We start from the raw sequence: 20948 nt of genomic DNA on the forward strand, positions 1-20948 counted from the left end.
AGTTGATCCGCTACTGGACAGAGGTGACAGGAACCATTGATTGGGTGTTTGGAACCTCCACCAGGATGGAGGCGAAGTATTGTCTCCTGGGATTAGTTGAAGGAGTTGGAAACCAGGGAAGCAGCCAGATGGCAGTTCTGAGATGCCTATTTCATCTTGATCATCTTGGCATTTGTCAAGAGGGCTGAGAGAGCCCAAAGAAATCTCCTACGGCCACATCCCCCTGAAAGCGCCCGATCTCATCTGATCTCAGAGGCTAAGCAGGGTCCGGCCTGGATAGTACCTAATTAAAGGTGATTAAAGATTCCTACGGATCTTTTTATATTGTTGGCTTTGACCTGTTTTTCTTTCGCTTGTTTCCCAAGGTGACCATTTTAGCATCAGTCAAGAGTTTTGAGTATGTCCCAAAGCGTTCGCCTGAGGTCACATCACCCTTAAAGCGCCCGATCTCAGAGGCTAAGCAGGGTCTGGTTCAGATGGGAGACCGCCATGGTCTATGTTGTTGGCGTTGACCTGTTTATTTTCACTTGTTTCCCAAGATAACCATCTTGGTATTTGTCAAGAGGGTTGAGAGTGTCTAAATAGAACACCTATGGCCACATCACCCTGAAAGCGCACAATCTCATCTGATCTCGGAGGCCTAGCAGTGTACGGCCTGGTTAATACCTTTATGGGAGACCATCTGTGAATACCAGGTGCCGTAGGCTTCTTTTTATGTTGTTGGCGTTTACCTGTTTATTTTCGCTTGTTTCCCAAGGTGACCATCTTGGCGTTTAACAAGAGGGTTGAGAGTGCCCAAAGAGATCACCTACGGCCCCATCACCCTGAAAGCGTGATCTGATCTCAGAGGCTAAACAGTGTCGGCTAGTACCTGGATGGGAGAAAGCCTGGAAATACCAGGTTCCATAGGCTTCTTTTTATGTTGTTGGCGTTGACTTGTTTTTTTTGTTTGTTTCCCAAGGTGACCATCTTGGCGTTTGTCAAGAGGGTTGAGCATGCCTGAAAAAATCTACTATGGCTGCATCACCCTGAAAGAGCCAAATCTCATTTGATTTCAGAGGCTAAGCATGGTTGGGACCTGGTTAGTACCTGGATGGGAGACCGCCTGGGATTTCTAGATGGCATAGGCTTTTTTTAAGTTGTTGGCATTGACTTATTTTATTTTTTTGTTTTATTCTTTTATTAAGTATAAGTAGAACAACATAAATATAACAGTCAACCATACAGCATGACCCAGGTTTACAATTACATGGTAACAAAAAATAGGCAGCCAAATAACTCTGGGTTCTCAGAGGGGAGTCCTAGAGTTTCATGCAGAAAAGAGAGAAACCCCACCTCCAACATGTAGTACAGTATAACTAATGCAGCTCCGTTCAGACAAATGTAATCATGGAGAACAACTGGGACCACAGCGAGCCAGCTTATCATGACCTATGTGATCCAGAGTAAAATATGAGCCGGTCGTGTCCAGAACCCTGGGGTTCTTCTGGGTCCCAAAGGCTAGTAAGGAGACATGGCATAGTGAAAAGGGAGGACGGGGGAAGAAGAGAGTGCAAAGACGGAGAGAGAGGAGGGGGGGGATGGCGGCGAGGAAAAAAAGAAAAATAAAGACAAAAAGGGAGAGGGGGGGAATGCCACCCAGGGCAGACTTGGCCTACGTAGGTAAACATTAGATGTTCAGTCGTTTTCTGGGACAGAGGCACTGCTCACCTCCCGAACGTAGTCTCGAGTACCAGTAAAATACCTGCAGGGCCTCCATGTAACACTAAATGCCTCTTCAGTGTTGTGAAGGGTGGCGGTCAATTCTTCCATCCGGAGAATATGATTGACTTTGGAATACCACAGCACCTTGGATGGGGGCTGAGGCTGCCTCCACAGTGTGGGAATGCAGGCCCGGGCGGCATTCAGGAGTTGCATCGTGAGGGTTTTTTTGTATTTTCGAACAGGCTGTTAGGTCAAGTGTAGAAGGCACGCTGCTGGGAACCCAAAAGTTCCTCAAGGCCGGGCATGCCCAGAAAAGGCGTCCCATGATCCCCGTATCTGAATTTCCCCTCCAACAAACATCCGGGATCGATCTATCCATTTTATTCAGAAGGTATGGGACTCTATACCAGCGTGAGACTATCTTGTATCCTGATTCTTGATATTGGTTTGCGATGGAAGCTTTATGTACTAAGATCAGGATCTTCCCTATCTGTTGTGGGGTAAATGTGATGCCTAGGTCCCTCTCCCATTTGTGGATAAATGGTGGGGGTCGACTCCTCCTCCTGACTACTTAATAGGTTGTACAGGAGGGAGAGGGTGTGTCGCACAGGTTCCCTTTTGTGACAGATGGATTCATAGGGTGTCAGGTCTCTAGGAGTGTCGGGGGCCCTTTGTATGGCCAGAAGAAAGTGACGAAGTTGATAAGTATTAAACAAGTCAAGCGGAGGGTCAGAAAGCTCGGCGACAGTTTGCGTGGTCGGTAGCCCTCCCGAGGGCCACACGTCTCCCAGACACTGTTTCCCCACCACTGTCAACTGTCGCAGTTTCTTGTTGGTAAATCCCGGTGGGAAGTCTGGATTACCTATAACCGGAGTCATTGGTGATGGCAGGGGAGCAATGTGTGTGCAGCGGAACAACCTCCGCACAACAGCCAACGTAGCTCCCACTACGGGGTGACCTCTGAGGTCTTTTGGTAGGGAGGACAGGAGCCACGGGGAGGTCAATAGGGGAATGGATCCATCCTCAATCTCCATCTCCACCCACTGCTTGTGTGGGCCATTACAATGCCAATCAACGACTCTCGCTAGCAGAGTCACTCTGTAGTATTGTCTGAGATCTGGGAGACCCAGACCCCCCTTGTCCTTTGGTCTGGCAAGCAATTGCAAACGGGCTCTGGGCGGTTTGCACGCCCAAATAAAGTCCCGGAGCAGCACCTGCAGTTGTCTGAAAAAAATTGGGGGTAACCGGATCGGTAATGTCTGGAACAAGTATAAGATCCGCGGGAGGGCCGTCATTTTGAATGCATTACAGCGCCCGAACCAGGTCAGTGTTAAAGCATGCCAGTTTCCCAAATCAGATTTCAGTCTATTCAGGAGAGGGACAAAATTAAGCGGGTACAATTGCGCCAAATCCGCTGCGATGTCAACGCCCAGGTAACGTATAGATTTTTCAGCTCAGTAGAATGGAAAAGCGGAGCGTAGCCTCTTGGCCTCACCATCCGGGACCGATATATTCAATACAGCCGACGGTGCAATTGATTTTATAGTTTGATAGGCTGCCGTATCGCCGGAGAGCCGCGAGTATATTGGGAAGCGAAATGTGTGGATTGGAGACGAAAAAAATTAGATCGTCAGCGTACGCCGCAATTTTGTGGTGTGCCGAGGGTTTGGATATGCCAGTAATATTCGGGTCATTCCGAACGTGACACATAAGTGGTTCCAGTGTCAGAATAAAAATTAGGGGAGACAGAGGGCACCCTTGCCTCGTCCCATTAGTGATGGGGAAAGAGTCCGAGCACTCTGAAAGCACCCAATCTCGTCTGATCTTGGAGGCTAAGAAGAGTCAGGCCTGTTTAGTACCTTGTGGGAGACCACCTGGGAATACCAGTTATTGTAGGCTTCTTTTTATGTTGTTGGCGTTGATTCGTTTTCTTTTTCCGCTTGTTTCCCAAGGTGATCATCTTGGCATTTGTCAAGAGGGCTGAGAGAGCCCAAAAAGTTCTCCTATGGCCACATCCCCCTGAAAGCGCCCAATCTCATCTGATCTCAGAGGCTAAGCAGGGTCCGGCCTGGATAGTACCTAATTAAAGGTGCCGTAGGAATCTTTTTATATTGTTGGCTTTGACCTGTTTTTCTTTCGCTTGTTTCCCAAGGTGACCATTTTAGCATCAGTCAAGAGTTTTGAGTATGTCCCAAAGCGTTCGCCTGAGGTCACATCACCCTGAAAGCGCCCGATCTCAGAGGCTAAGCAGGGTCTGGGTCAAATGGGAGACCGCCATGGTCTATGTTGTTGGCGTTGTCCTATTTTTTTTCACTTGTTTCCCAAGATAACCATCTTGGTATTTGTCAATAGGGTTGAGAGTGTCTAAATAGAACACCTATGGCCACATCACCCTGAAACGCACAATCTCATCTGATCTCGGAGGCCTAGCAGTGTACGGCCTGGTTAATACCTGTATGGGAGACCATCTGTGAATACCAGGTGCCGTAGGCTTCTTTTTATGTTGTTGGCGTTTACCTGTTTATTTTCGCTTGTTTCCCAAGGTTACAATCTTGGCGTTTAACAAGAGGGTTGAGAGTGCCCAAAGAGATCACCTATGGCCCCATCACCCTGAAAGCGCCCAATCTCATCTGATCTCAGAGGCTAAACAGTGTCGGGCCTGGTTAGTACCTGGATGGGAGACCGCCTGGGAATACCAGGTGCCATAGGCTTCTTTTTATGTTGTTGGCTTTGAACTGTTTTTTTCGCTTGTTTCTCAAGGCGACCATCTTGGCGTTTGTCAAGAGGGTTGGGCGTGTCTTGAAGAGAACGCTTACGGCCACATCACCCTGAAAGCACCCGATCTCGTCTGATTTCAGAGGCTTAGCAGCGTCAGGCCTGGTTAGTACCTGGATGCCTGGGAAGACCAGGTGACATAGAAGGATCTGGCCTGGTTAGTGTCTTGATTGGGAGATTGCCTGGGAATACCGGATGCCGTAGGATTCTTTTTATGTTGTTGGCTTTGACCTGTTTTTTTTCCCTTGTTTCCCAAGGTGACCATCTTGGCATTTGTCAAGAGGGTTGAGAGTGCACAAAGAAATTGCCTACGGGCACAACACCCTGAAAGCGCCCAATCTCGTTTGGTCTCAGAGGCTAAGCAGGGTTGGGCCTGGTTTGTACCTGGATGGGAGACCGCCTGGGTTTTCCAAATGCCGCAGGCTTCTTTTTATGTTGTTGGCGTTGACTTGTTTTTTTTGTTTGTTTCCCAAGGTGACCATCTTGGCGTTTGTCAAGAGGGTTGAGCGTGCATTTGATCTCAGAGGGTAAGCAGGGTTGGGACCTGGTTAGTACCTGGATGGGAGACCGCCTGGGATTTCTCGATGCCATAGGCTTTTTTTTTAACTTGTTGGCATTGACTTATTTTTTTTTTTTGTTTTATTCTTTTATTAAGTAGAACAACATAAATATAACAGTCAACCATACAGCATGACCCAGGGTCACAATTACATGGTAACAAAAAATAGGCTGCCAAATAACTCTGGGTTCTCAGAGGGGAGTCCTACAGTTTCATGCAGAAAAGAGAGAAACCCCACCTCCGACATGTAGTACAGTATAACTAGTGCAGCTCCGTTCGGACAAATGTAATCATGGAAAACAACTGGGACCACAGCGAGCCAGCTTATCATGACCTACGTGAACCAGAGTACAATATGAGGCGGTCATGTCCAGAACCCTGGGGTTCTTCTGGGTCCCGAAGGCTAGTAAGGAGACAAGACATAGTCAAAAGGGAGGACGGGGGAAGAAGAGAGTGCAAAGACGGAGAGAGAGGAGGTGGGGGGATGGCGGCGGGGAAAAAAAGAAAAATAAAGACAAAAAGGGATGGGGGGGGGGAATGCCACCCAGGGCAGACATGGCCTACGTAGGTAAACGTTAGATGTTCAGTCGTTTTCTGGGACAGAGGCACTGCTCACCTCCCGAATGTAGTCTCGAGTACCAGTAAAATACCTCCAGGGCCTCCATGTAACACTAAATGCCTCTTCAGTGTTGTGAAGGGTGGCGGTCAATTCTTCCATCCGGAGAATATGATTGACTTTGGAATACCACAGCACCTTGGATGGGGGCTGAGGCTGCCTCCACAGTGCGGGAATGCAGGCCCGGGCGGCATTCAGGAGTTGCATCGTGAGGGTTTTTTTGTATTTTCGAACAGGCTGTTCGGTCAAGTGTAGTAGGCACGCTGCTGGGAACCCAAAAGTTCCTCAAGGCCGGGCATGCCCAGAAAAGGTGTCCCATGGACCCCGTATCTGAATTTCACCTCCAACAAACATCCGGGATCGATCTATCCATTTTATTCAGAAGGTATGGGACTCTATACCAGCGTGAGACTATCTTGTATCCCGATTCTTGATATTGGTTTGCGATGGAAGCTTTATGTACTAAGATCAGGATCTTCCCTATCTGTTGTGGGGTAAATGTGATGCCTAGGTCCCTCTCCCATTTGTGGATAAATGGTGGGGGTCGACTCCTCCTCCTGACTACTTAATAGGTTGTACAGGAGGGAGAGGGTGTGTCGCACCGGTTCCCTTTTGTGACAGATGGATTCATAGGGTGTCAGGTCTCTAGGAGTGTAGGGGGCCCTTTGTATGGCCAGAAGAAAGTGACGAAGTTGATAAGCACTAAACAAGTCAAGCGGAGGGTCAGAAAGCTCGGCGACAGTTTGCGTGGTCGGGAGCCCTCCCGAGGGCCACACCTCTCCCAGACGCTGTTTCCCCACCACTGTCAACTGTCGCAGTTTCTTGTTGGTAAATCCCGGTGGGAAGTCTGGATTACCTATAACCGGAGTCATTGGTGATGGCAGGGGAGCAATGTGTGTGCAGCGGAACAACCTCCACACAACAGCCAACGTAGCTCCCACTACGGGGTGACCTCTGAGGTCTTTTGGTAGGGAGGACAGGAGCCACGGGGAGGTCAATAGGGGAATGGATCCATCCTCAATCTCTATCTCCACCCACTGCTTGTGTGGGCCATTACAATGCCAATCAACGACTCTCGCTAGCAGAGTCACTCTGTAGTATTGTCTGAGATCTGGGAGACCCAGACCCCCCTTGTCCTTTGGTCTGGCAAGCAATTGCAAACGGCTCTGGGCGGTTTGCGCGCCCAAATAAAGTCCCGGAGCAGCACCTGCAGTTGTCTGAAAAAAATTGGGGGTAACCGGATCGGTAATGTCTGGAACATGTATAAGATCCGCGGGAGGGCCGTCATTTTGAATGCATTACAGCGCCCGAACCAGGTCAGTGTTAAAGCATGCCAGTTTCCCAAATCAGATTTCAGTCTATCCAGGAGAGGGACAAAATTAAGCGGGTACAATTGCGCTAAATCCGCTGCGATGTCAACGCCCAGGTAACGTATAGATTTTTCAGCCCAGTAGAATGGAAAAGCGGAGCGGAGCCTCTTGGCCTCACCATCCGGGACCGATATATTCAATACAGCCGACTTGGCGCAATTGATTTTATAGTTTGATAGGCTGCCGTATCACTGTAGAGACGCAAGTATATTGGGAATGTGTGGATTGGAGACGGAAAAAATTAGATCGTCAGCGTGACACATAAGTGGTTCCAGTGTCAGAATAAAAATTAGGGGAGACAGAGGGCACCTCTGCCTCGTCCCATTAGTGATGGGGAAAGAGTCCGAGCACCACTCGTTTACCCGTACCGCTGCCGACAGCATGGAGTAAAGCGACATTACCCAGCTCATCATGTTGGGGCCAAGACCTATATGTTCCAGGGTGGCCTGCATAAAGTGCCAGGCCACCCTGTCAAAGGCCTTCTCCGCGTCCGTTGACAACATAAGCAAGGGCCTTCCCTGTACATGCGCCACATGGATTAAATTGAGGACTCGGGCCGTATTGTCTCTAGCTTCCGACTTATTTTTATTTTTTTTGCTTGTTTCCCAAGGTGACCATCTTGGCGTTTGTCAAGAGGGTTGAAAGTGCCTGAAGAGATTGCCTACGGGCACATGACCCTGAAAGCACCCAATCTCGTTTGATGTTGGAGGCTAAGGAGAGTCGGGCCTTGTTAGTACCTGGATGGGAGACCGCCTGGGAATACCAGGTGTCGTAGACTTCTTTTTATGTTGTTGGCGTTGACCTGTTTTTTTTTTCGCTTGTTTCCCAAAGTGACCATCTTGGTGTTTGTCAAGAGGGTTGAGAGTGCCTGAAGAGATTGCCTATGGCCACATCACTCTGAAAGCACCAAATCTCGTCTGATCTTGGAGGCTAAGAAGAGTCGGGCCTGGTTAGTACCTGCATGGGAGACCACCTGGGAATACCAGTTATTGTAGGCTTCTTTTTATGTTGTTGGCGTTGATTCGTTTTTTTTTTTTTTTGCTTGTTTCCCAAGGTGACCATCTTGGCATTTGTCAAGAGGGTTGAGAGTGCCCAAAGAGATCGCTTACAGCAGCATCACCCTGAAAGAGCCTTATCTCTTCTCTTCTCTGAGGCTAAGAAGGGTTGGGCCTAGTTAGTATCTGTATGGGAGATGGCGTTGGAATACCAGGTGCCGTATTCTTCTTTTTATGTTGCTGACATTGACCTGTGTTTTTTCGCTTGTATCTCAAGGTGACAATCTTGGCATTTGTCAAGAGGGTTGAGAATGCCCAAAGAGATTGCCTATGGGCACATAACCCTGAAAGCACCCGATCTCCTCTGATCTCAGAAGCTAAACAGGGTTGGGCCTTGCTAGTACCTGGATTGGAGACCACCTGGGAATACTAGGTGCTGTAGGCTTCTTTTTATGTTGTTGGCCTTGACCTGTTTTTTTTTTCACTTGTTTCCCAAGATGACCATCTTGGCGTTTGTCAGAAGGGAAATAGTAGAACTGAAAGGAGGGAGACGGGGAAAGAGAAGATTGGGGAAGGAAATGGCAGAAAAGGAAAAGAAGGGGTAAGGGGGTGTCGTGGGTATAGTGGATAGGATGGGGTCCCCTCCCAGGGAGCAAGAGATGCCCTCGGCTCACCAGCTCATCAGCTGTCCAACGATTGGAACAGCGATCTCCAACGATCACCATGAGCTTACTATGTCTCGCGGAGGTATTCTTCCGAAAAGTGAGAAGGGAAGTTAGTCAGGTGGGAAAGGTGAAAAAAACTATCCATCTCGGCGAGCGAGGGGCCAATTAACGGGTGAGTAGTCACACAGGGCTCCAATGGCCTCCCTGCCCAAGGCAGACCAGCCAGTGGAACCCGCGCCATCTCCTGCTCTAGCTTGACCCATAGCTTCAGTTCCCCATGCCGGTGTCTTATCACATATGGTCCCCCATCGGATAGTGTCCGCTGTGTACTGCGCATGCGCAGTACACAGCAACACCGATTCCGAAAATTGCCGAGCATGAACGGCGCCTGCACACTGAATCCAGGTTCTATCCCCACTATCCAAGTGGACATAGAGTAAGAATATAAAAGAGCCGAGCGCAGCGAGGCCAAGCCCGAAGCGTGGCGAGCGAAGCTCGCCTGCGAGGTGCCCTCTAATATTCACAACCCTATGTCCGCTTGGATGGTGGAGCTACCACCTCCACTCACCGCGCAGGCGCCGTTCAGCTTCAGAGATTTTCCGAAACCTCGTCTGCTCCGTACTGCGTGGACACTATATCATGGCCGGACAGTATATGGCAGAACACCGGCACCAGTCAACCACCGGTGTCATGTGCGTCGCTGTGTAATATAGAGCAGGGTCCAGGAAGCCAATACCTCCCCGCAATTTCGGTCGCAATAGCATTGCCCTACCAATACGCATATGTTTTCCGCGCCAGAGGAACTTGATAAAGATTGAGCGAACCGCATGAAAGAAAGTCTGGGGTATTTTGATAGGTAAGGCTTGTAGTAGATACAGAAGTCGTGGCATCGCGTTCATCTTCAACACATTACAGTGTCCGAACCATGACAGAGCTAGTGGGTCCCATCTTTTAAGGTCCGCTGTAAGCCCATAGGCTTCTTTTTATGTTGTTGGCTTTGACCTGTTTTTTTTGCTTGTTTCTCAAGGCGTTTGTCAAGAGGGTTGGGCGTGTCTTGAAGAGAACGCTTATGGCCACATCAACCTGAAAGCACCCGATCTCGTCTGATTTCAGAGGCTAAGCAGCGTCAGGCCTGGTTAGTACCTGGATGGGAGATTGCCTGGGAAGACCAGGTGCCATAGAAGGATCTGGTCTGGTTAGTGTCTTGATTGGGAGATCGCCTGGGAATACTGGATGCCGTAGGCTTCTTTTTATGTTGTTGGCTTTGACCTGTATTTTTTAGCTTGTTTCCCAAGGTGACCATCTTGGCCTTTGTCAAGAGGCTTCAGAGTGCCCAAAGAGAGTGCCTACAGCCAAATCACCCTGAAAGAGCCCAATCTCATCTGATCTCGGAGGCTAAGTAGCGATGGGCCTGGTTAGTACCTGGATGGGAGACAGCTTGGGAATACCAGGTGCCGTAGGCTTCTTATTATGTTGTCGGGGTTGACCTGTTTTTTTTCCCTTGTTTCCCAAGGTGACCATCTTGGCATGTGTCAAGAGGGTTGACAGTGCACAAAGAAATTGCCTACGGGCACAACACCCTGAAAGCGCCCAATCTCTTTTGGTCTCAGAGGCTAAGCAGGGTTGGGCCTGGTTTGTACCTGGATGGGAGACCGCCTGGGTTTTCCAGATGTCGCAGGCTTCTTTTTATGTTGTTGGTGTTGACCTGTTTTTTTCGCTTGTTTCCCAAAGTGATCATCTTGGCATTTGTCAAGAGGGTTGAGAGTGCCTAAAGAGATCGCTTACAGCCGCATCACCCTGAAAGCACCCTATCTCTTCTGATCTCAGAGGCTAAGAAGGGTTGGGCCTAGTTAGGCCTTGGAATACCAGGTGCCGTATTCTTCTTTTTATGTTGTTGGCGTTGACCTGTTTTTTTTCGCTTGTTTCCCAGGGTTATTATCTTAGCATTTTTCAAGAGGGATGAGAGTGCCCAAAGAGATTGCCTTTGGGCAAATCACCCTGAAAGCGCCCAATCTCCGCTGATCTCAGAGGGTAGAAAGGGTCGTGCCTTGTTAATACCTGGATGGGAGACCGCCTGGAAATACTAGGTGCGGTAGGCTTCTTTTTATGTTGTTGGCGTTGACTTGTTTTTTTTGTTTGTTTCCCAAGGTGACCATCTTGGCGTTTGTCAAGAGGGTTGAGCGTGCCTGAAAAAATCTACTATGGCTGCATCACCCTGAAAGAGCCAAATCTCATTTGATCTCAGAGGCTAAGCAGGGTTGGGACCTGGTTAGTACCTGGATGGGAGACCGCCTGGGATTTCTCGATGCCATAGGCTTTTTTTTTAACTTGTTGGCATTGACTTATTTTTATTTTATTCTTTTATTAAGTATAAGTAGAACAACATGAATATAACAGTCAACCATACAGCATGACCCAGGGTCACAATTACATGGTAACAAAAAATAGGCAGCCAAATAACTCTGGGTTCTCAGAGGGGAGAAAAGAGAGAAACCCCACCTCAGACATGTAGTACAGTATAACTAATGCAGCTCCGTTCGGAAAAAAATGTAATCATGGAGAACAACTGGGACCACAGCGAGCCAGCTTATCATGACCTATGTGAACCAGAGTAAAATATGAGCCAGTCGTATCCAGGTGGCGGCGGGGAAAAAAAGAAAAATAAAGACAAAAAGGGAGGGGGGGGGGATGCCACCCAGGGTAGACATGGCCTACGTAGGTAAACGTTAGATGTTCGGTCATTTTCTGGGACAGGGGCGCTGCTCACCTCCCGAATGTAGTCTCAAGTACCAGTAAAATACCTCCAGGGCCTCCATGTAACACTAAATTCCTCTTCAGTGTTGTGAAGGGTGGCGGTCAATTCTTCCATCCGGAGAATATGATTGACTTTGGAATACCACAGCACCTTGGATGGGGGCTGAGGCTGCCTCCACAGTGTGGGAAAGCAGGCCCGGGCGGCGTTCAGGAGTTGCATCGTGAGGGTTTTTTTGTATTTTCGAACAGGCTGTTCGGTCAAGTGTAGAAGGCACGCTGCTGGGTTGTCTGTGATATCTAAATTTCTGAGAGTTTTTATCGTCCCGGTCACCTCCACCCAAAAGTTCCTCAAGGCCGGGCATGCCCAGAAAATGTGTCCCATGGTCACCGTATCTGAATTGCACCTCCAACAAACATCCAGAATCGATCTATTCATTTTATTCAGAAGGTATGGGACTCTATACCAGCGTGAGACTATCTTGTATCCTGATTCTTGATATTGGTTTGCGATGGAAGCTTTATGTACTAATGTCAGGATCTTCCCTATCTGTTGTGGGGTAAATGTGATGCCAAAGTCCCTCTCCCATTTGTGGATAAATGGTGGGGTTGACTCCTCCTCCTGACTACTTAATAGGTTGTACAGGAGGGAGAGGATGTGTCGCACAGGTTCCTTTTTGTGACAGATGGATTCATAGGGCGTCAGGTCTCTAGGAGTGTAGGGGGCCCTTTGTATGGCCAGAAGAAAGTGACGAAGTTGATAAGCATTAAACAAGTCAAGCGGAGGGTCAGAAAGCTCGGCGACAGTTTGCGTGGTCGGTAGCCCTCCCGAGGGCCACACGTCTCCCAGACGCTGTTTCCCCACCACTGTCAACTGTCGCAGTTTCTTGTTGGTAAATCCCGGTGGGAAGTCTGGATTACCTATAACCGGAGTCATTGGTGACGGCAGGGGAGCAATGTGTGTGCAGCGGAACAACCTCCGCACAACAGCCAACGTAGCTCCCACTACGGGGTGATCTCTGAGGTCTTTTGGTAGGGAGGACAGGAGCCACGGGGAGGTCAATAGGGGAATGGATCCATCCTCAATCTCCATCTCCACCCACTGCTTGTGTGGGCCATTACAATGCCAATCAACGACTCTCGCTAGCAGAGTCGCTCTGTAGTATTGTCTCAGATCTGGGAGACCCAGACCCCCCTTGTCCTTTGGTCTGGCAAGCAATTGCAAACGGGCTCTGGGCGGCTTGCGCGCCCAAATAAAGTCCCGGAGCAGCACCTGCAGTTGTCTGAAAAAAATTGGGTGTAACCGGATCGGTAATGTCTGGAACAAGTATAAGATCCGCGGGAGGGCCGTCATTTTGAATGCATTACAGCGCCCGAACCAGGTCAGTGTTAAAGCATGCCAGTTTCCCAAATCAGATTTCAGTCTATTCAGGAGAGGGACAAAATTAAGCGGGTACAATTGCGCCAAATCCGCTGCGATGTCAACGCCCAGGTACCATATAGATTTTTCAGCTCAGTAGAATGGAAAAGCGGAGCGTAGCCTCTTGGCCTCACCATCCGGGACCAATATATTCAATACAGCCGACGGTGCAAATGATTTTATAGTTTGATAGGCTGCCGTATCGCCGGAGAGCCGCGAGTATATTGGGAAGCGAAATGTGTGGATTAGAGACGAAAAAAATTAGATCGTCAGCGTACACCGCAATTTTGTGGTGTGCCGAGGGTTTGGATATGCCAGTAATATTCGGGTCATTCCGAACGTGACACATAAGTGGTTCCAGTGTCAGAATAAAAATTAGGGGAGACAGAGGGCACCCTTGCCTCGTCCCATTAGTGATGGGGAAAGAGTCCGAGCACTCTGAAAGCACCCAATCTCGTCTGATCTTGGAGGCTAAGAAGAGTCAGGCCTGGTTAGTACCTGGATGGGAGGCCACCTGGGAATACCAGTTATTGTAGGCTTCTTTTTATGTTGTTGGCGTTGATTCGTTTTTTTTTTTTCGCTTGTTTCCCAAGGTGACCATCTTGGCATTTGTCAAGAGGGTTGAGAGTGCCCAAAGTTTTCGCTTACAGCAGCATCACCCTGAAAGAGCCCTATCTCTTCTCATCTCTGAGGCTAAGAAGGGTTGGGCCTAGTTAGTCCCTGGATGGGAGATGGCTTTGGAATACCAGGTGCCGTAGTCTTCTTTTTATGTTGTTGACATTGACCTGTTTTTTTTCCGCTTGTTTCCCAAGGTGACTATCTTGGCATTTGTCAAGAGGGTTGAGAGTGCCCAAAGAGATTGCCTATGGGCACATAAGCCTGAAAGCGCCCGATCTCCTCTGATCTCAGAGGCTAAACAGGGTCGGGCCTTGCTAGTACCTGGATTGGAGACCACCTGGAGAGCACCTGTCAATACTAGGTGCTGAAGGCTTCTTTTTATGTTGTTGGCGTTGACTTGTTTTTTTTTTTTGTTTGTTTACCAAGGTGACCATCTTGGTGTTTGTCAAGAGGGTTGAGAGTGCCTGAAGAGCTCGCCTATGGCCACATAACCCTGAAAGCACCAGATCTCGTCTGATCTCAGAGACTAAACAGGGTCGGGCCTTGTTAATACCTGGATGGGAGACCACCTGGGAATACTAGGTGCTGTAGACTTCTTCTCATGTTGTTGGCGTTGACTTGATTTTTTTGTTTGTTTCCTAAGGTGACCATATTGGCGTTAGTCAAGGTTGAGAGTGCCTGAAGAAATCTCCTACGGCCACACCACCCTGAAAGACTCCAATCTCATCTGATCTCAGAGGCTAAGCAGGGTTGGGACCAGTTTAGTACCTGGATGGGAGACCGCCTGGGATTTCCAGATGCCGTAGGCTTCTTTTTATGTTGTTGCCGTTGACCTATTTTTTTCCGCTTGTTTCCAAGGTGACCATCTTGGTGTTTGTCAAGAGAGTTGAGAGTGCCTGAAGATATTGGCTACGGCCACATCACCCTGAATCTGTTCCATCTCGTCTGATCTTGGAGGCTAAGCAGGGCCTGGTTAATGCCTGGATGGGAGACCGCCTGGGAATACCAGGTGTCGTAGGCTTCTTTTTTTTTTCAAATATAATTTTTTCTCCAAATAGGGGAAGACCGTCCCCCGAGTACATAATGCAACAGAGAAATACAGAGCAAAAAGCAGCTGAAAAATACTTGATACAGGTATATTCGCAACTGTGAGTCTGCCTTCCATCAATCACAATGATTCGAGGCACAGATAAAGTACTGTACCAAGATCCAGGGTCACACAAACCCCAGGTCCCTCCGGCATAATCCATCCAGAGGGGGGTGTGGGGCCGTCATTCCCAATTTTCCACTTTTTCCAAAAGAGAGAGGGGGTGGAGGGGGTGAGAGATAGGGGAGGAAGGCAGAAAAGAGAAGGGTTGAAAGATCAGAAAAGGAGAAGACGGGACGAGACACGATGGCAGCCACTGTCCAAGGGGCCAGTCAAGGAAAGCTCAGAGCACTAAGGCGACAGCAGGCGACATCCTTCCAGCGAGAATATAAAGGTATTCCAGATGTCCCAGGTTTGTTCAAAAAATTCTTGTTTACCTTGTGATGTGAGGATCAAGTCCTCCATTTTTTTTAATGTCCTCTATTTTCCTAAGCCAGTGAGTATTGAAAGGGGGGGAACATTTTTTCCAATAGAGAGGGATGCAGGATTTCGCCGCATTTATCACATGCCGTAAAATTGATTTTTTTTTGTACTTCTTAATGGGAATCTGTGAATGGTGCAAGAGAAAGAATGCAGCCTCTTCCTGGATGGAGAAGTCTGTGAATTTTTGTGTTATGCATCGGATCTCTGTCCAGAAGTCCACCAAGCTGGGGCAGGACCAAAAAATGTGCAGCAACGTGCCCTCTTCTTCTCCACACCTCCAGCATATGTTCGAGGAAGAGGGGAAACATTTCTGCAGCTTTGATGGTGTCAAATACCACCTGGTGAGAAGTTTAAAATTCGTCTCCTGTATCTTCGTGCACAGCGACATTTTGAGAGCCAAAGTGATAATGTGTTGTCTCTGTGCTGGGGAAAATGAGCAATTAAGGTCTTTTTCCCAGTTGGACAGACAGGTTAAGTGTGGGTAATCTGTTTGAGAGAGAATGTGGGCCAAAGGGCCTTCGCTCCTGCATAGAGTCTCAAACTCCGTCTGAGGGCGGGCAAACGTTTGAGGATTGGGGATGGAATGGAGAAAATGATGTCGTTGCGCCGCTCTCCAAAAAGGCAGTTGTAAAAGCCCTGTCGGATCTGTTAGGGTTGAGAAAGAAGGCCATTTTCCATCAATGACGAATTTAGACGCATTGTCTAGGTTGGAATTTCTAAGTGGGTCCCCAGTTCAAAGGTTGGATGGCCACGTATAGGGAATAGGGGGGAAGTCAAAGACGTGAGTGTGTTTTGGGTAGCGATCAGGTGACTGACTTTCAACTAAGCCCCTATAGTGGGATGTGACATAAATTCTGTGGGTAAATACTTATAGCACCACATGGCGCTTCTTTTTTTTTTTTTTTAACAGCACAAGTTTATTGAACAACTCAGTTATAACAAGATATTACAGTAGGTACAAACATTAGCCTCTTCATAGGTGAAGGACAGTAATACATCTTACATTAAGGAAAATTCCTGACAATGATAGTATAGACTCCAATATAGCTCACTCCACACACGTATGCAGATTTTCCACCCACTTATCCCATATTTTGTGGTATTTGGCTGGACACCCACGATTTCTATACACCAGTTTAATCAAGGGTAGCTTACTATTAATGCCCATTACCCATTCCCGCATAGTAGGCATGGTTGGACGCATCCAGTATTTAGCCACAAGCTTTCGTGCGGTAAACAGCGTAGAGTGCAAAAATGTAGCCAAGTATTGATCAACAGAGGTATCAGGAAATATACTAAGTAGGCAACTCTTAGGGTCAAGTTGAAGGGGTGAACCCATGTGGTCATGTAGAAACCTGACAATCTGCCCCCAATACTCCTGGACCAATGGGCATTGCCAGAGAAGATGGTAGAAAGTACCAGTCATACAAGAGCAACGGGGACACTTCGAGTTATAGTCAGGATGATACTTAGCTATCCGGATAGGGGTGAGATAGGACCTGTGTATCACATAGTACTGCGTTAGTCGGTCAGGTAGGCTAAGCGAAGCCTGTTGAACGTTCTCAAGGGCATCCTCCCATTCCTCCCCATCAAAGGGACCTATGTCCTCTTCCCATCTCAACCTGGCCCGTTCAGTGGTTTGCGCCACCAAGCGGGCCCGGAGTAGGCCGTATAGAGTCGAGATCAATTTAGCCGGTTCGTCTCCCATAATTACATCTGTCAAAGCCAGCGACTGTACATTCGGGAAGTCCTGAGCAAATTGCGCACAAAGCGTGTGTCGCAATTGCAAGTAGCGAAAGTGCATATGAGGGGGTATGTTAAATTCCACTTGTAGGGAGGGAAAATCCCTTACGCCCATAGGAGTCACCACCTGATACAGAAAAAGTATCCCTCTAGAAGCCTACAAGTCTACATCTGGTAAGCCAGACAACTCACGAAGCAGGGGGTTGCGCCATAGCGGTGTATGTGAGTTGTAATAGTCAGCTCCCAGTAATCTAAGGGCTAGTTTCCAAATACTCCGGTGGTGTGGCAGGATCTGGGACCGGGCATCCCTAACCCCACCACCCCGAAAAATCATCTGAAGGGGAGTATCAACAAGGGATTCAGCCCTCCCGCCCACCAAGGCCTGATATCTGTGACTATCCGCTCTATGGAGGTGATAAAAATGGGAAATCTGGGCTGCAATGTAGTATGTGTGGAAATCAGGGAGAGCCAGTCCCCCCATAGAGGTCGGGTTTTTAAGTGTGTTCCATGCCAACTTATGTCTAGATGGGCCCCAGATAAAGGTGTTTAAGACACCGTCTAATGTTTTAAAGAACGCCACGGGGACCATGACAGGGGAATGCCAAAGTACATAAAGGAGTTTCGGCAGGAGGATAATTTTAGTAATATTGATCCGTCCCATAACCCCAATGGGGAGACGGGACCATGCCTTAGTCTTCTCCCGCACATACAGAAGCAATGGTTCAAGATTAAGATGAATATACTCCCCAGGTTCTCTCGTAACCTGCACTCCCAAATACTGAATGGAGGATACCCTGGAGAGCGGGAGAGAAGCTGCATCCCGGTCCGGGGAGAACAAGTCAATGGGTAGAACCTGCGACTTGGTCCAATTAATACGCAGAACGGAATGACCACCAAACTCCTCTATGACCCCCAGGGCAGCCTCCAACGACCGACCCGAGTCCTCTAAATACAGTAAAGTATCATCCGCATACATACTTACCGATTCCACCAGAGAACCGCGTCGGAGGCCTACTACAGCCGGGTGTGCCCGAAGTGCAGCAGCCAACGGTTCTGCCGCCAAAGCATATAACATAGGAGACAACCCTGACGTGTGCCACGGCCTAGCTGAAAGGGGTCCGACACCCATCCGTTAACTGCTACTCTAGCCATTGGGCGATAGTATAGGAGAGTAATCCATTTAACAAAATTGGGGCCAAACCCAAATTTACCCAAGCATTCCCAAAGATAATTCCACTCAATGGAATCAAACGCCTTAGCGGCATCCAGTGACAACACCACCCTCGAGCATACTTTGTCATGCTCAGCCTGGATATTCATATATAACCAGATATTAATGGCCGTGTTTTTCCCGGGCATAAATCCCGTTTGATCCGGGTGAACAAGTGATAGGATGACTCCACTCAGACAAGTGGCAAGTACTTTAGCCAAAATTTTAATATCTGCTTGGAGCAGCGAGATGGGGCGATAGGAATCCGGGCAGTGGGGATCCTTTCCTGGCTTGGGTATCACTATAATAACTGCCTGCCGTAGAGTATCAGGTAGGGACCCGGAGTCAAATATGTGTGTATATAATCTCAACAATTCTGGCACTAGTGTCTCAGAGTAGTGGGCATAGAAATCCAGGGGAATACCATCCAGTCCAGGGGCCTTAGCCGTTGCAAGGGATGCCACCGCTAGCCTAATCTCATCTGCCGATATCGGGGCCTCAAGAGACTCAACCTGAGCCTCAGACAGGTGGGGAAGAGAGATAACTCGGAGGTACGCCCCCGTCTCAGTCCTCGGCCTATGTACCTGCGACTCATAAAGGGCAGCATAGTAAGCACGAAACATGGTGGCCACTGTTGGCGGATCAGTCACCTCCTCACCCCCATTGTCAGTCAACGAAACCACCACCGGGGGCTTGGAGTCCCGATGCGCCAAGTAGGCCAGCAACTTTCCCGCCCTCTCTCCTTGTTCAAACACCCGTTGCTTAACAAAAAACAACTTTTGCTTAGCCTGTTCAATGTGGAGGTGATCTACTAGCCTTATGTGGTGTCGTAATACCTGGGCCTTAGCAGGTGTGGGGTCAGTAGTGAAGTCAGTGGTCACCGAGGCCAGCTCCCGTAGGGCATTAGATAGCAAAGTCTTGGAGGTACGCTTCAACCGGTTAATCCGGTGTGTTAAAGGGGAGCGTACATGCAGTTTAAAAGCCTCCCAGGTACAGTCAACCGGAGGCGTCCCCTGATTAGTAGTAAAGAAAAAACCCCATTCGTCCCCTAAGTCTTCGCTGTCACTCAAGGCGGTTAACCAGAAGGGGTGAAGCCGCCATGGTTTCGGTCCAGTAGGTCGGGTCAAGGAAAAAGTTGCCCAGCAAGGAGCGTGGTCTGACAATGATCTAGCATAATAGCCCGTGTCTACTAGCCTGGGTAACAACTGGGCGGACACAGCAATATAATCTATACCTGACATGGTGGAGTGAGTTGCAGAGAAACAGGAGTAAACACGTTTAGCCTGATATTTAAATCGCCACAGATCTGTAAGAGAGAATTCCTGAAACGTGCGACCTAGTCCAGTATCTCCCGGTAAATGATCCCCTCGAGTAGAGCTCATTCTATCCACCCCCGGATTCAAAACCATATTAAAATCACCCAGCCAAATTGCTGGGACATTAGGGTGTTGAGCCATAAAAGATAACCCCTCTGTAATTAGTCTATGATCGTAAGGCGGGGGTACATAATAGGCGAGAATAATGTACTGTTCTCCGTGCAATAAGCAGTGTATAAATATATATCTGCCCTGCAGGTCTGTCTGCAAAGAAACCAAGGAAAACTGTGCCGTTTTAGATACCAATACAGACACCCCGCGAGAATAGGACGTATGGGTGGCGTGGTAGGCCCATCCAATCCACGGGCGACGCAAAGCTATTTGCAATCTCCCAGTTGCATGCGTCTCCACCAGGACTGTGATATCCGCTCTATAAGTTTTGAGACACCCAAACACTGCCGCCCTCTTAATTTTATCCCGAATCCCCCTGACATTCCACGTCAGCAACTTCAGGGTACCCATGGCGTGGTCTCAGCCAATATCACAAGGAGGAAAATAGTATCCAAACCACCCGTCAAAGCAGTATCCATTCCCATATTCATCAGAGTATACATGAAAAAGAGACATTTGTCTGTTCCATAACCAAATAAAGCTTGTGCTATAAACTAAGCATAAAACATAACATACTATAACATAATAACTACAACCCATCCCCACCCTCCCTGCTCTCAGCCACCCCAACTTGGCTGGAGCTCCCTTCCCAAAACAAACCATAGAACACTAGGCAATGTCAATAACAATAAGCCACTGGACCCAGTGACAAGACCAAGTCTTCTCCCGTCATAACCCGGCTTGTAGGCTGGAGCCGGACCATGCGTCCATTTCCCACCCCACTCCCATTGGTGCGGTGCTCAGTTCAGCAGCGGGACATAACAGTCCAGTAAAGGGCATGTATCAGGAGAAAGTCAAAGTTCTGCAGTCCCATGCAGCAAGTCCAGATGACCCGCGTCCCCCCCACCCCCCCAGGGAAAGGGCCCAATAGAGCCCGCCAAGCGGGTCCCCCAAACTAAGAGGGAGGGGGAAGGGGTATTGTGTAACGAACCAGGGGGATGTCCGCAGAGCGTGGCCATAGGCAGCAGTACATGTTCAGTCAACAAGAGCAACGGCCATCCCTGTTAGAGAGGGGGAACAGAAGCATCAATTCAGGGACTGAGGATAATGAACCACGCATAGGCAGTCCAACAGTGATCTGCTTGCACACGGGCAAATAGAAAGGGGGGAGCAGATAGAGTACTCACAAATCTTCCAATGATTTTAGTCTCGAGGTGGCCGATTTCGAGCCGCGTCTCTCTGGTCCAACCAGGAAACTGCCATCTCAGGATCTTCAAAAAAGTATTCCCTATCTTCCCCCACTACGCGGAGTCTGGCCGGGTACAACATGGCGTACTTGAGGTGATGTGCCCTGAGGCGCCTCTTGACTTCCACGAATCGGGAACAACGTTTTTGAACTTCTGCGGAGAAGTTGGGAAACACTGAGATATGTCCGTTCTGAAACGGGATGTTGCCTTTTTCACGAGTAAGGCGAAGGATGGCATCCCTATCCCGGTAATTTAGCAGCTTAGCAATGCACGTGCGA

At 48.7% G+C, this 20948-nt stretch overlaps 6 pseudogenes; all 6 read left to right on the top strand.

The window, feature by feature from the left end:
• The first annotated feature begins 4296 nt into the window (after positions 1-4296).
• On the top strand, positions 4297-4415 carry LOC143932387 (5S ribosomal RNA; annotated as a pseudogene).
• A 3488-nt stretch (positions 4416-7903) lies between these two features.
• Positions 7904-8022, top strand: LOC143931017 (5S ribosomal RNA; annotated as a pseudogene).
• A 323-nt stretch (positions 8023-8345) lies between these two features.
• Positions 8346-8464, top strand: LOC143931095 (5S ribosomal RNA; annotated as a pseudogene).
• Positions 8465-10028: 1564 nt separating this feature from the next.
• LOC143931329 (5S ribosomal RNA) lies at positions 10029-10147 on the top strand (annotated as a pseudogene).
• A 3801-nt stretch (positions 10148-13948) lies between these two features.
• Positions 13949-14067, top strand: LOC143931404 (5S ribosomal RNA; annotated as a pseudogene).
• A 95-nt stretch (positions 14068-14162) lies between these two features.
• On the top strand, positions 14163-14282 carry LOC143932054 (5S ribosomal RNA; annotated as a pseudogene).
• The last annotated feature ends 6666 nt before the right edge of the window (positions 14283-20948 follow it).

This window comes from Lithobates pipiens, unplaced genomic scaffold (assembly GCF_037356315.1).
Source record: "Lithobates pipiens isolate NorthernLeopardFrog02 unplaced genomic scaffold, aLitPip1_a1.2 Scaffold_25, whole genome shotgun sequence".
Classification (NCBI taxonomy): Eukaryota; Metazoa; Chordata; class Amphibia; order Anura; family Ranidae; genus Lithobates; species Lithobates pipiens.